We start from the raw sequence: 17,930 nt of genomic DNA, 5'->3' as shown, positions 1-17,930 counted from the left end.
TAATATTATTATCTTCGGTTATACAATATAATAATATAATACCTTCCCTTGCCCGTCTCCGAGCAACAAATCAAATAATATGCTATCTATATTTTTCAGGGTTTATGTCTGAAGTTTAAGTGGTGAAGTCTTATGTCGCAACATAAAACGACGCGTGGTTATGTAAAAAGTGTTTGATCAACGACCACGCGGAAAACTCGATTCTTCACTTTAGAAATTTAAATCGTTTGCGCCGGTTATCTCACCCGACCAGTGCCATATTTAGAGGATTAGTGCAGTGCACCAATGTATTTTTTAAAAAAGAAATATCATTACTGGCAAATTGTGTAAAATCGTTGTCTGAAATTCAAATAAATATAGTACGCGGTACGAAATACGGTTATAGCTGGTACACTACGAGCTTACAGACGTCGTAGTCGTTTGCAGTGGTCTGCCGATATAGAGTAACCGCCTCTCGGCGTATCGTGGATACAGTCTCCAAATCGTTTGAAAACGACCTTTACTGTAAAATCGGATATTGTAGCCGTTCAAAATTTGTGTTGTACATTAAACTAGTAGCAACATTTATACGCATCGTTTGAAATATCATTGTCTCTGTTTTTGTAAGAGCTCCGTGGATCACACTACTGAGACGGAGTCTGCAGACCGTATCTCAAAGCAACCAAAATATAATATCAATATTCAATACTATGTATTGTACAACGAGTGCGGTTGCGTCAAAAATCTTTCGTCTTGTCCGGAACGTAGTATTGGGTAGGGAGGTCTATCATTCTTTTCGGAATTCGTATAAATACAAGCATAAATTCATAGTATTTAATAAAAACGCGTTACAAAAACTTTAGCTACCATACGTCATGATTGTTGAATATTACTCCATATACATATATATACTACATATTTTTTTTTTAAATGTACGAAAAAATTATAGATGTCTTGGTATATAAATAATTTTTAAATCATGTATATGTCCATACTACTTTGTAAATCAAAAATAAATCGTTTTTTTAAGTTACAATGGTAATAAAATATATGTATCTAAAAACTGTTTGAGACTAAAGGTCCTCCGAAAATCAAACTCTAAACCGTCCCACGGTAAAATATCGTGGTATTCCTTATACGACAGGACAATTTATAATGGTTTGTTCTAGAGGATTTAAAGTTTCGTCAGTACTACAGCTGATGACTCGCGAGTCACGGGGTAGTTCGGTCGGGTTAATATCGTACGTGAGTGGATCATTTATTTTCGCTACCGCACGTACGTATACGTAGTACTCCTTATAATGTGTTCACTATTCAAACAAACCATCAAACAAACAAACAGACGGTCGAACGAAAAAAAATTCACCGCCGGTCCTAATCCTCGACCGCGCACATTAACCGCGTGTGCGCAAAGAGTAGCCCCATTATGTTGTTATTATTATTGTATTGCAATAGAAATTTATTATTCGTTTTAAAGAGGAACTGAGTGGGTTATTTTGTCACTCCGTCGAAATATTATTATTATTATTATTATTATTATTATTTATAATATTGTTAGAGGGAACGTGGTTTAGTCCGTTTTGACCGGAATAAAACCTGGAGCAGAATTGTATTATAATATACTTAATATCAAATAAACGTTTTCATAAGAAAAATAATGTAAAAAACGATAAACAAATTATTTTGTGTGTAATAAATATATATTTTATATGTTATTAAATTATAAATAATAATACCTATGTATAATATCGATTTAGTTATCAACTTAACTATAATATAATATTTAAAAATTGCAGTGTACAACATGGTATACAAAAACCCGATATACTGTAATTATTTCATTTTAGTTGTACCTATAATATACTATTTGCATTGATTTCTGTTATTCCTCGAATGTATCATTATGCACGGTAAGCATTTTTTCTCATTTTCTGTTATAGATTATAGAAATATAGAATACCCGTAAAACAATATTCCTTTTACTGCAGATTTGATTTTAACATTTAAAAATATATACGTTTATTTCAAGTATCAACTATTTATTGAAAATAACAAATGTTTTTACATTTAATCTTGCTATGATACTTCACAATCAGATTTAAAATTATTTTACTCATTGATAAATCAATAATGATGAAATTAATTATAGTATTAATTCATTCATTTTATTCATAACAATAATAATAATAATTGATTACGATGTACATAAAAAATAAACTTTATTTGTTTCTAATAAATTTAGGTATTACATTTAAATAATGGAGATCTTTACAACTGAGATAACGAAAATAATATGTTCTATTTAAAATTTTTGTGTAGCAAATTAAATTAATAAATTATAAAATCCTATCGATTTTAAATAAAATTATAAGATAAATAAGATTTTATATAATTAATGAATTTTATCAAACCAAGTAAATTTTCATAGGTATAACATTAATTAAAAAATTAAATAAATAGTGTAATATTATTTGAGGTCATATTATTATTAAATAACCAAAATATTTATTAAAATATAAACTATAATACCTACAATTTTAAAGTATTTGCATATACTATTTGATGAGTCATCAGAAATTCATAAAATATGTTTCACTTTATTCTAATATTATATTATACTTCTACTTCAATGAAATATTTGAGGACATTCGGGGATAGCTATCTCGTACGAGCATATCGCGTGTCAATCAATCATCGACAATTTTTTTTTAATGATTAATTAATGTTTTACTTCGTTTTGTTTATTAAACTTTTTCATTCTACAAATAATAAAAGGTCGTAATTATCGCTTTCCACACCCGACATGCAGACACAGCGAACCGGTATTTCAAATAGCTTTCGAATCGGTCATTGGAATTGGGACCACATGTACTTTGCAGTCATTTAACTCTTTTTATTTTTTATTGCATGTACACGAGATACCGCTGACTATGGAATTGCAATAAATGCATTTTATATATATTTACGCTCATATACGTATAGGTACCTATTATGAAGTGTTAAACGAAATATTATTTTTTTCTGTACATTTTTTAATACACTTGGATTTAATAATATATGTATTAGACATAAAGTGATGAATTTTTTACTACCTACGGCAACAGTATACATTTTAAAAAATTATTTAAGATATATGTTTGTGATTTTTCAGGTGTAACCAAACGTCTACACGTTTATCACCTTTATAATTTGTCACACGATTATTTTATACTAAACTATACATATTATGGCTGTATGATTATAATTGTCGGGTTTTCTGAAAGATTAACGATTGTATTATCGCGATATAAGCTGATATAATTTTATATAGGAATACGCGTGGATCTGATATCAAACGAGATTTTCCAAGTCTATCTATGTTTAATTCGTTGCATTTTCGAAAGAATCAATAATTTGCCTGCCTTCATTATTAGTTTTAATTATTTCGTGTAGGTATAAAAATAAAAAATAAAAATTTTGACATTTATTTTTATGTTTCATATAGTATAAACCGCCTTAAATATTTTATCTTGCATAACTTAACGAGTATGAACACATATTTACGTATAGCTACAAAATATAATAATAATACATGATGAATAAAAGTCAAATCTTACCTTGAACGAAATACTGCGAAATTCTGGATAAAGAATATTTTAATAAATAATTTACTAACGAAGTTAAGTTCAAACAAATAATTATAATTAAAACACACTTTATTAGGTTTACATAAAATCGTAAGAGAACGAATGAATAAATTTAAAAAAAAAATACAAAACACTGACAAAAAATATTTTCACGTAAAAAAATTGTTTTATTAAAAATTGTCCGTTTTACAAATAATAAAAAAAAAAAATCACTTATATAAATAATATATTAATACAATAATGATATCGCTCGAGGCTTGTGATTAAAAAAAATATATATATATGTATAATCGTCACCATTAAAAAAAAAATGTAAGTAATTAGGAAAAATAACACACGACAATAACAATTATTCAATGTTTTCCGCACGAAATACACGGCGATCGCAATGCGACGATAAGGTAGCCGTATATACGATAATAATTTTTATAATATTATTATGTCGTAAGTACAACCGTCGGACGTATCGCAACATACAACATTATTATGTCATCACGAATCGTATCACGCCGGCGACGGACGGACTTAATGGAGAAAAAAATTTCGAATATTTTTCACTCGAAATTCGGGTGTTTTACGCGTTCGGGCGGCGCTGTGTCGCGCGGGACGGACGCGTCGTGTCGCCGTTCAAGTCGCACTGTACTACGAATTCGCCGTTCGCCGTTACAAAAACGATATAATATACGATATTAAATTTCGCGCGATAACACGACGACGATAATATAATATCGCGATAAATGTGGTGCAAGTGTGTGTCCGTTGCTCTGTGTGCGCGCGCCACGCTGTACACGACGCTACTACCACCTATGCCGCCGCCGCGCCCGGCTGGCCAGCCAGTGGGTCGTACCGGCGCCCGATCGCACACGTGCAATCGGCACCGGGCGCGTGCGCGTCTTCGGGCCGCCGCCGCCGGTACGCGCGTTTTTCTCGGATCTGCCGACCTCCACGCCGCCGCCGGTTTCTTACAGTCCGCCCGATTTCCGTTCGCTTTCCACCGGTCCCTCGTCGTCCCGAAACCAGTGCGAAACACTTCCCGGGGGAGGAGAAAGACGCTTATTATACGCGTATAAAGCTTCACTACCTACCTATATATATTAATAAAGGTTGTCAGTGAAAATAACCGAGTCGAGTGAACGCGAGATGAGTTGGAAGTAAAATATATCGTTAGCAAATAATAAATTTAATACGGGGAAACACTATTAAGTCAACTCTGTTAAAAAAAGTTAATTTACTTTTCTGTTTTTTTTTTAATTAATTATAGTGTACGCGGACTAATTATCCATTTGTATACAGTCTATATTATAACTCTGTCAGATATTGGTAGTGAAAACCTGAGAGTAAAATAATACGATTAGTGTAAATACAGCTCTCGGATAATATACATACGCACTCGTATCAACATTTCTTTAATTAAAAAAAATTGTAATACAAAGTGTTAAAAAGGTTCTGGCGCGTGAGGAGGTGAAATGGTAATCCAACGTAAACACGTCACTATATTATCACATTCCAGTATAATTATGATTATTACTGTTATCAGGTAGACATAACAACGTTTAAACGAAAATACCATAATAGATACTTATAATATTATAATGTATTTGTTTGTTTGGAACGAGTAGGTACTTATACAATTATGGGCACCTCATCTTCCCCTGACGATCCCAAATATTCTACACATCACATTTACCTATTGCACTTATCAAATCTAATGCACAGGTTGTAAACATATTATAACAATATTATTAGAAAAAAAAGAAATTATAATATAATATACGTAATATAGAAAATAAAATTTTGACAACGCTTTCAGCAGACGGTTAATATACCATTAATTATAATATTACATTATGTCTATATAATTATACCATTAAAATTGGTTATTCACATCGTACATAATATCATAATGGTTCTTTTCGTAACCATTAAATAATCATGGTACTGCGCATTATCTCAGAGTATGTACCTATATCATAATAATTCTAGTATAGGGCCAGGTGGGTGTTGAAAATATATGATAATATAATTTTAGGGTCGTTTAATATATGGTATTAAATACATTTACACATCAGTTTCACCCTTAAAACTATGCATTATGTGTAATAATGCGTACTCTACGCATTACGCATTAAGTATATATATATATATATGATACTATTATGGTAGATAACATTCTTAAATTGTCATTTATTCGTAAAATACTCAGTTCACTAAAGCTCCATCATTATTTTTGAAATTTTTTTATATAAGTATACAGGTACGCATAGACGTAATCAATATGTTGGTATAATATTAACTGGTAAAACTAGTCCACTAACGGTTTACTTATCGGTTTGCTATTAAAATTATTGACATCATAGTAAATATACCGTTTAGGTATAACAGATATTTATGCTGTAATTTAATTGTATAACACTATAAAATATATTATAACCTATGATATAGAATAGGTATATCATATATAACATAATATTAATTAAATTTTTTTTTTCACTGCCTTAAAAGTATTTTACATGTTTTATGCGGTTCTATCGACTGATTTTATTATAGTTAAACAAAAATATAAATAACACCAAACATTCATACCCACATTCATACCCGCATTAGATTCCAATAATCATGTGTACTTACTATACACATTTAAATATCTTACAAGCTTACACAATAAACAATGTCAATTTCTAAATGGTTTTGAATTTTCATAAAGAGTACCTATGAGTAGTTATAAATTTATTAAGTTCAAAATGAAAATAACAAAAACACGAAAACTTGAAAAAGTTAGGTACTTAAAAAAGCAATTGAATACCTATTGGTTATTTTTTTCAAAATAAACTTATTAGTACTTTAAATTTAAGTTAAAATTTTTGTTTTAATTAAAATACAGAACTGGTTAGTTGTGTTTAGAGAAAATCAATTAACTAAGTCGAAACTCTTCTGTATTATACTTTCTCGTTCTCTCTAAAAACCATTCCACATTAGTCTATCGGTAGGTACATTCTTTCGTATATTTATTTTTTATTATTATCATGAATTATTAAGTGTTTTTTCTTCGACGTTGTGACATAGTAAGTTACAACCAGACGTTTTTATATAATGTTACTATAATATTAGTTATCACCTTCAATGGTTTTTAACATTCAGTGTTCGTATAGATATTAATTTTTCTTAAAAGTAGGTTTCCATTTTTTACGCATGATATGAATAAAATATGTATTACGAGTAGAATAGTTACTCGTTAATAAATTATTATTTTTAATTATAATTACTATATGGTATAAAGGTACTTATATTATATTAAGCTATACAACCATAATGGGACTAAAAACCGATACATTCCAATCGGTGAATATAATAAGAACAGTTTTGAGATATTTTCAGGTAAGAAGGTTTACAGTAAAAGTATAAAACTCAATAAAAAGGGTAAATGTTGCATATTGTCACATTGCGTTCATTGTATTACGCGTACACGGCGTACATGCACTCTAAATCCATTCTATTTTGAACGAACCGTCGGAGATTTTCTCGTAATCACAGACCACTGCAGTTTAAAACCAACAATTGAACGTTGCTATTATAATATTATGTGTACCTATAATATGAATACTAAATTCTTTATACTCTTTATAATATAATATATGACTATAATGTGTATGTTTTTCTATGGACTCGTTACCGCGGCGGATTCATATAATGCATATAGGATGCATTTTACGATCTCGTTTAAACCCCTCACACCGTTTAAGCATAAAATGCATTGGCTTGTCTTTATAATGTAATTAATTATAAAAACCGTATCGGTTTGAAATATTTAATGCAAATGTATCATCGTTGATATTCAAACAATACACACAATTCATTATAATATTATTATACATTTCAGAACCAGCCACGATGGCCATCGTGATCCGTGGTACAAGTTTTATTTCTTCCGCAGTCTCTCAACGTTCCTAAACGATTTGGATGAGATTGCAATTTCATAATTATTATATAGTAACTTGTAATATATACATAATAATTATATCCATATGGATAACCACATAATCTCGTTCTTTTTTTTTTTTTTGATAATCTCCATCTAAATGTAGATATTTTTTTGATATATATTCGAATTTCTAGTGAAAGTGGTTTTTATGTTTTTTAGAAGTATAATAATTGGTATATGGACCATGAAATTTAACTATATCAGTATGGAACCCATTACGATATTCGTATATAGTAAAATACACGAATCTGTGCAGCATAAAAACTGCGGTAGGTGGTTCCGTTTCAAACTCCGCATGTATCCGGCCGAAGAGAATTTTTCGGTTCGGGTTGTCCTCGGTAAAAAAGAATACTCACTGAGTTCAGGATCTAACCTGCACCAACCACGGTACAAGTGGAGATTGGTATCCTTTATTTACTTCTTTCTACCGGAGCCGGTCGTGCATGAAATCGTTTTCATTGGTCGAATAACGATCTTGATATAAATGCGTGCTACACACACACACACACACACACACACACATGCATACGCATACATACACATATATTTAATATATAATATATATTATGTACAATAATATATAAATGTGTATGTATATTTGTATACACGCGCATTTACATACAACCTTCGGCCATTTTATGTGAGCGCGTAAACACATATATAATAATATATACGTATTCAGTATATTGTAATATATAATATTATATGCTTGTATGGTGCTCGCGAGTCATATTTACCTGGAACGCAAATCAACGCAAATCGAGGAACCTGTACAGTACGTATATTATGCTTTATACAACTATAATTTATAATAATACGTAAGTTGACATTATTGATTTTGACTCAACAGTTTGACGCTGATAAACGGCCACTGCCTTCGCCACCCGTCCAGAGTATTTATATAATATGGTATATAAGTGATCCCTCAAGGACATCCTGTGATCTAACCGATTGCCGTTTAATGTATATCATTAATTCGCACAAGTTATTATTTCGAAAAAATTTTCCCATGGTAACTAAAAAAAAAAAAAGATATAACTCATCAAACTATCGTTTAAGTATTAAATATATATATATATTATAAATAATATAATAATATAATAATAACGTTGGCCCCGCTATAATATCAACCATTACTAATAGCTACCTTGGCAGACCAATTTCTAGTCGCCTCCAAGACCGGATTAGGTAATTTTCAATGCATTTTTGATATGTTCGTGTCTAATCCTATATACAGTATTCATCTCGTACACTTTTTCGATAGATGAACGACATGTCCAGTCGCACCTATAGTCATTCTATATACGTTTTTTTTAACATTGTATTGAAAATATGAATATAACATATACCTAATATATTTTACTCGTGCATACTTTAAAATGATCGTTTTAGTATTATTGAAATTATAAAAATTCTAATGATTGATAACGGAAACACATAATTCATGCTCGTGGTTATTTTTTTTTTCATCGAATAATTTTTCATTTAAAAGTTGGCAAAATAACACAAGCTGTAGACGTACGCGTGTCAACAGCCACACTATATTATATAAATAAACCGAGAACATACAGCAATCGGGAGGCTATAAAACAGATAAATATTGTAAGTTTAAATTAAATTTTATTTTATCTCCTATGTCTATTTTAAAAGATATTATTATATACTACAGTTTGATGAAACCGCACGATTCTTCTGTGAATTTTAGCATTCATTGAACTAACTGTTGCTAAATTGATTTTAAGTGTATATTGTATACATAAGTGCTTCTATGAATTGTTAACATATCATTATATTATAAAACTAAATTGTAATAAATATTATACTCGTGAATAATAGAGATAAATCATGTTAAAAAACATAGATTTGTATTGTTATTTTAAACAAGTTCATACTACAACTAAATTACATTAATACAATTAAAATTAATTCATATAGTATTGCAATTATTCTTTCAATAATATTTTTAAAAAAAAATCGTTTACTGGAAAATAATTATATTTTTAAGCATTTAGCTTTAATAAAACTGTTCAAGTGTTCACTATAAATATTAAAATATCACTGTACCTATATAGGTATATGCAGCACCTAAGCACCAAAATGACATATATTTTTTCTATCCATTTTAGTGCACCAATTTGGCACTTAATCAAATACATTACTTAGAATTTAATTTATTAAGTTTTATTTTATTTTACCATAAAATGTCATAAAAATGCAGTTTTAACCATAACTTGTCAATGAATTATGAGGCCTACTTAGTACTTACATTTATCGAACATAATATTAATATCACTTTATGGAACATTAACATATAAATTAATAAACTTTCTAGTGTTTTAAGTTTTTATATTTAAATAATTACATATCAATAATATGCTGTTAGCAAACTATTATTTTAATCCTGCTTCTATATTGGGCCATTTAAATAATATATAGGAATTATTTTCAAACAGCTGCATACTCGCATATCACTGAACACTCATTAATTTATTCATACTTAAAACCTTAATTACTAAGTTACCTAATTCATTAAATTTAGAATAGGTCAACATATTTTTATATAGTTAAAATAATTATCATACGTATTATTATATTAGATAACAGGTTCGTCAAACGTTAAATTTGGTTATTATTCTACCTTTATACTTATTTTTCGATTGCAATTGATTGATGTTGTAAAATTTTAAAATATTTTAAAATATGATTTATTAAATTAATTAATTAATTAATTAATTAAAATAATGAGATTACAGATTAAAAATTAAAAATTACAATTAGGTTTTTATATTAAGAATTAAATAATCCAAGTCCAATTTTCTTATATGCCTGCGTGCTTGCATGCAGTCCATCCATTGATAAGACGAAGTTATAAACAAATAACTTGTACATTTTATTTTACATAATTATATTATAAGAATTTTATACTTATTTAGCCAGATCAACGCTTTATATATGTCATATAATACCTGACTGATTGCTGAGTTGACTTAGATAACAACGTTTAAGATATTTATAAAGCCATAAGATCGCAATTAAACGGATAGAAAGTGTATAATTAACTGATATAATTTGTTTTCCGTTTAATCCTCAACCACAGTAAAAACTAAAGACTAAATAGTACATAATATATTATTATAGTATATGATAATGACGTTAGAAAAGATATCCAGACTTGAGAAACCCAGAGAGTAGTGCGATAAAATAAAATAATATCGGTTAATAATAATAATAATCATTATTAATAATCGATATTATATGTATCATTAAAATATTACAATATGAAGGTATAATAATTTAATATATTAATATGATATATTATAATTTAATTCACGTAGATCGAATTATTATCGATAATGTAGTGTAGGTACACACATATATATATTTACTTACAAGGTTTTGTATCTCTGTGTTTGTCCTTATTAATAATATTTTTAAAACATTTACTTCTAATTAATATTTTTGAGATTTGATTTTTGAAAATTATTGCTCTACAAAAAAAAAATTGAAGGTCACAAACAGTTGCTGTCTTAATTTATTCCAAATACCTATATTTTATGATTAACCTAAATAATAATAATAATAAAAAATCGAAATTATTGATTTATATTATTGGTAAGATATTCAAATAGTTTTGCAAAGTGTAGCATTCAGGCTGAAGGAGGTGAGTCTTGACGGGTTTTTTACGTGGACAAATACAATGATATAATATTCATAAGATAAATATTAAATAGAATATCATAGTCATAAATAAGTCGAGTCAAACAATAGCATATAGGTACTACCCAATTATTAATACATGGTGTAACCACAGTTTTTCGAGGTTTTAAAGTGTAAAGGAGTACGAGTGGACGAAAATAGCGACGTCTATTATAATAACATCACACCCCGGTGTGTTATAAAACGCGTTTAAGGTCGTGTTAATTATTATATCGACTCGACGACTACCACGTGTTGTAGCACATGCACTCGCGCGCAACACATATATAGTATGTATTCTATTATGTATGTATTTCAGTATTTGTACGTACACAGTAAAACGACGACAACTACGATAATGACGTATGAAATACGCTACTTTACAATAAATCTGCATAAAATAACGGACTTTGTTAAAGAGTAAAAAACGCCTAAATCCGTATAAACCAATATATTATATTGTAATGTGTGATGTATTGAAATGGTGTGCCGTTGCGGGTTTCAAACGGGTCGCAATATAGGTGGAAAAAAAAAGGAAAAAAAAAGACCACAATAGTAGGTAATAAGTACCTATGTGTACATAAAATCGTATATATAATATGTAACGCTAAAAAAAAAAACGCAAGCAGACGCTTATTACCTATAGGTACCTACTACGCGTTTAGCGTGCCCGTTGCAGAAGCACCGGTAGAATGTATTATGCCATTTTATTGTTACAGTGCAAAACCTTCCTCCTAGTCTTGTCGCACCATTTATACCTACTATACACATAATAACAATAATAATAACAACAATAATAATAGTAATAATAATGATAATAATAACGATGGTATAATAATATAATGCGTCTGCGTCCGTGGACCCATACGGGTCGCGTTAGTGAATGACGTGTGGTGGCGCCCGACCGAACTTATCCGGACACCGATTATACACACACACGCACCGGTCGTGTGAAAATACGGCGGCGGCCTAGCAGTGGCGTCGGCTGCAGAGGCGACGGCGGCTGCGACCGTATGGGTACACGCACAGCGTCACCGACGTACACACACTGCACAGGTACCTATACGCACATATATAATGATGACGATTGCAGTGCACGAATGGCGGCGTCAACGGAGCGCTGAAAAAACCGTATAATACTTATATTGCAGCAGGATCCGTATATGTGTACCGTATTATGTTATGCGTGTACCTGCGACTGTCTATAATATGTTATTATTGTACCTATGATGATGTGTCCATATATTATTATATAATAATAATAATACAGAAATTCACTACACACCGCAGTTCACTCGTCGTCTCATTATTATATATTTTGTCAACTTAAACCTTAATATTATTGCAGGTGATGCGGTGTCTTCGTTATGTATCTATCAGTCCTCATATAGTCGCACCCTCGTTAGGTTACACGCTAGACTGCACGTTTGACTCTCTGCTACAGTATCTGATAAGTCTGCAATATCGAAGTAAATATTATGTAGAAAATACATACACACACTATATTGTCAATTGTCATATTCAATGCAGTATAACACAGTAAAAACAAAATGTAAGTTAATATTCTAATAATCACCTTGCACCCGTAAAAACACCTGATCGTTAAAACACAATTTGTATATAATATCAAATACGATATAAAGCATAATTTACCCGAATATAATTATTCAAGTATTTATTTCACTACATTGTATTACCAATTTAGAGGTTTACAAATGTACAACATTTACCCCTTACATATTTACATGGTATCGATATACCTACTATATGTATTATCCATTTATTTGTAAGTACTACTACTCTTTTAACTGAAATTATTCATACTAAAACGCTTTTTTTTACTCTGTTGTTAACATATGATGTAATAATTGCTTACACCCTTCTGTGAAATATCATTAACAAACAACGTCATTCGTAACTCGTTGCGCTAATGCTCAATAATATGATATTGTTATTATGTGATAAGAAGCGGTGGTATTAAATTTGATTTTTTCATATTTTTGATTGTAAATCATGCTAATTTTATTCACTTCCTGAAAAATGCTAACTTTAAAATTTGCTATATTCTATTCTTTGCTGAGGTTATAGACAAATCGAATGAGAAAGGTGTGAAAGTTAATTTTAAATTGACTTGGCGGCAAATTCAAATCTGTTTTCATTATATTCATCGTATCATTGACCTGGTTGGTGAGTTTGATAAATAACTCGTCTAAATAATATATTTAACGAATGTGATGGACTAGTCTAAGACCACCGAAAATAATCACTTTCAATTCCTTCAATAAAATACAATATATTTTATAGGTCGAAACGGCATCGACGTTTAGCTTATACAGTAATAATAATATTACAGTGTATTCGCGCAAAAACTCACACTTATAATAATATGATCTCCGACAACGACATGAATTATATATATATCAGAAATACAACCCGAGAACTCTGAAAACATCCATTTGCGCAGCATAATAATAAGAGCAGATATTTTAGGTGTGGCGAAATGCACCGGCCACCGACTGAATTCTGCACTTGTCTGTAAGAAACTAAAACGAAACATTACAACTACACTTTATATATATATTCCCAGCCAAGTATAACATAGTCGTAATAATATTATATTTTCGCGGGTTCACTATCGTACGCAGACCAAACATAATGCGTAACGCGTCTATATATTATCATAAAATATGGTAAAAGAGACGGGAGAAAATATTTTTTTTTTTCAGATAACATTTAGATATAATAATAATATATAACACGGGAAACTGACGATATAGGAAGGAAGACGCACATACGCACACGGCGTGTACGCACACATAAACGACACATTATCTCGGCGTGAAGGTCTCTCGTCGACGCGGCGGCGGTGGCGGCGTCAGTGGCTACCTGTGCGATCTTCTTCTGAACACACACACACACACACATATATATTATATACATAATCTATAGTATTATTATTATTATTATTATTATTATTATTATATACCGTGGAGCGCTGGCGACTGCCGAGCAATATAAGAGTGAGAGAGACGGGACGAGAGTGAAGCACGTGAAGAATGCAGTTTGTTGTAAATCACGAACGCGCGCGGGGGCTCCGCGCCGGCCCAATCCTGTTGGCGCCATCGGCGGGCCGCCGCCGGTCTACGTTTCTCCGGTGGTACGGTCACAGCCGCCGCCGCCGCTGGCGTACGCACACACAGAGAAACGCACACGCGCGCCGATGACATTTTTTTCGGAAATAACCGTCACAGACGCGATGCATATAATACGTATAGTAATATTATATTATCACCGTCGTCGTGGTATTTTTATTTTCCAATAATCATTACCTATGCGTTTACGCACTCACTGCACGCGGTAGGTACAATATTACTATTGGTTTTAAGTTTTCGATATCGTCGGGTACCAGTGGTAGTAGTAGACGTTATTAGAGCTGTAATAATACGCTCTCGTAGGTGGTCATCGTGTAAACGTCGCGATGGTTTTTTTTTTACCCTTATCACCTGTTAACGAAACGTAGTCGGTTATTTTGGTCGCGGTAAACGATGAGCGTCGTACCTTTTAGCCCGTGGGTATAGAACGATAATAATTATGACAGTGGCATTGTTACTGTTATTACTTACACGACGACGACGACGACGACGGTGGCGACGGAGATGATCTCGCGAAATGTAGGTACTTACGCATTATTGTGGATACTGCAAATTTATAAATCGTGACGGCTTCATAATCCGCGATTTTTGAATTGACGATAGAAACTACAAAACGCGCTATTAGATCAGACCGTTCCGAGATCGGTAAATATATTTATTTTTTTTGCCGTTTATTTTATCTATACTAATTGAGGGAATCAATGAAGACGTTATATAGGTAATAACTAACGATATTCGTGAACGATTTAGTAGACAATTTTTAGTCAATCGAGTGAGACATACAGTTTTCTCGTTTCTTTTTGAAAGGGTTTGGTAAATATTTCTGACGATATAGCTGTTGACCGTACCTCATAAGACCCCTCAATAATATTCTATGGCAACGAATATGGTGAAATGTACAGTTAATGCGCTCGTGCTAAGGTAAATATTATCATGTTGGGTGACGGACGTCCGTCATGTGTTTGGGATGAAAAAAATCGCTTTCGGGGTTTTTTTTTTTTATTTATCGTTCACGAATCAATATATAATCGCGTATTGTCTCTTGTACACGATTGAATTAATTACGTACAGATGATTTGAATATAAAATACATTTGCTAATATTACAATAGTGCATATTATTTATACACTAAAATATCTCGTCGTCATCACACGCGATCGAAAAATTGAATAAACAAATAAATAAACGTTTGTAATCAAATAGCTAAGATGTAACATTTACCTATCTTTATAATTATATGGTACAGCGGTACGGGATAGGTTCCGCCATAACGCACACACACACACACACACACACACACATAGAGTTTTATATACATTAATGTAGTTAGTATAATATTGTATACGATCGGAGAAGTATATATTATGTTTGTTTAAAAAATTTAAGTACATTTGTCTTGCACAACAACTCCGTCAATAAAATTAATTTTTATGTCGTTCGACTTTAACATTTTTTTTTCTCCACGAAGTCGGCATGTATAAAAGCATAAAACTATAATGCCGCGGTCAATATATAGTTGAAGAGGTTTATAATATTATTTTATGAACCTCTAAAGTAATAACAGCTTAAACGTTCGAGATTGAAAATTAGGATAACAAGTATTTCGTATGTTTACTGCGTTTAGGTAATATTGTTGTAATAGTGGTTTTCACATTATTTAGTTGATTTTTAAATTTAATTTTAATAATTTACTCGTATACAACGTTGATAATCGGATACGAAACATTGAGTAGATTTACGCGTTTATCGTAAATATCTTCAAGACATATTATATTGTATTAAGAACTATATAATATAATATATACAATAATATTTAAATGGGTGGCTATAATATAGCGATTGAGAAACGTTCAAATACGCTTATAAATTATAGTAATTATATTATTTTTTTTTATGTACGTAAAGGATTGACTCGATTAAATTTCTTTTGGATGATTGTGTTTCGATATTTTAATACTTACGTGGTAATATTTCGCTCAAAAAGAAAAAAAGAAAAGTATTTAAAAAATCGTTTACGAAAACATATTGATTTACAAATACTATGCCAAAATTTAAGCTCTAAAATTAAATTTTCTGTCAACTTTTCTAAAAAGTGATTACAGTTATTGACTGATTCGGAATACTGCCATATTTTTATGTCTACAATTTTCGTCATGAATTCTTCTGATAAAATCCTCAGTTTACCTGCTTTACCTTTAACAAAAACTATAAAATTAACTTTCCCAGATTTATGTTTAGAAAATAAAATTACTGTGGACTGTTTTTTAAACAAATTATCTATTCTCTCTCATCAAAAAATAATTCCTGCCATAAATATCCTTCTTGTGCCGTTCAACATCACTTATTATATAACATCTCATATTTAATTTTTTTCGTCATAAAATACTGAAGGTCACTATTTTATGTTATAATAAGAGCTGTGATTTTATAAAATAATTTTTATATTTTTTATGTGAAGTTAAGTACGACGAATAATGTATAAACTATTAACTGCATTCGTAATATAATAGTGTGTAATAATGTGGACAATATGGCTATTAGTAATATTTCATATATTATTATGATCTTAGGTATTTTATTAATTTTGGCTTTTTATTGAAGATTGTCTGCTTTTGATTTATTTGGAATTTTTGTAGTATATTTGACTACAATTTCTTTTTAATTTTTATAGTACAATAACATAATGCTGATTCAAAATATTTTAATGTATTAAGCATTAAAACACGGTTATTAGTGTTATTAACAATAAATTTCTGTACTATATTATTACACTTTATATTTTTAAGAAATAGTGATAAATTTTAATGTCTACTCATTCTTTCGAAAAATTTTAACTTTTATGAAAATATATTTTTTATAAAACTTGATGTTATTGCGAAATAACATTTTTAAAAACAATTTAATTTTTATATTTTTTTTTTTTTTTGTTATAACTTTTAAGACTTTACTTTTTTGAATGAAAACATATATTTTAGATTCTGAGTGAAGAGATGAATGTATTGATTTTACAATGATGTGTTTTTTTTTTGTATGTTTGAGTACACAATAAGTTGATGAAAAAATACTTTTTACGTTAAACTAGATTTTGACTAAATGCGTATTTCTTTACTTTATTACAATTCAAAAAATAAAAATATCACAAAAACTTGAAATTTTCACTATGAACCTATTTATATTTTAATTTTCAAAATATTTTCTATTTTTTTTTTAGCTATTTACAGACATATATTTTTATAACACATGATGATATTATTATTGTTTGCTGTACATAAGTCAAAGTGGTGAAATAACAAGCCTCATGGGACTACCTACGAAGATGTCGCGTAGTATTTTGTACAGTAAAGTGTACAATATACTAAAATAATATCGTAATGACAATTCTGCGTCAAGTCAGTTAATGTTGGCGAGCAAAATTCGAAAATTTGCATATTGTTTTCGGTTGAATTATGTTATGGGTTTCAGAGAAAAATCACCCCGTCAGAAACGATCAAACCTACC

General features: G+C 30.2%; 1 protein-coding gene across 1 annotated transcript in view; it reads right to left on the bottom strand.

The window, feature by feature from the left end:
• LOC114123841 (BMP-binding endothelial regulator protein) overlaps positions 1 to 4,413 on the bottom strand; it is a 67,320-nt gene extending 62,907 nt beyond the window's left edge. The window contains exon 1 of the mRNA XM_050204713.1: positions 3,576 to 4,413. The gene's annotated coding sequence lies outside the window, so the exon portion shown is untranslated. The remainder of the gene's footprint in view (positions 1 to 3,575) is intronic.
• Positions 4,414 to 17,930: the final 13,517 nt, after the last annotated feature.

This window comes from Aphis gossypii, chromosome 3, assembly GCF_020184175.1.
Source record: "Aphis gossypii isolate Hap1 chromosome 3, ASM2018417v2, whole genome shotgun sequence".
Lineage (NCBI taxonomy): Eukaryota > Metazoa > Arthropoda > Insecta > Hemiptera > Aphididae > Aphis > Aphis gossypii.
The sequence above is the reverse complement of the archived record's forward strand: the minus strand, read 5'-3'. Positions and strand labels throughout refer to the sequence as shown.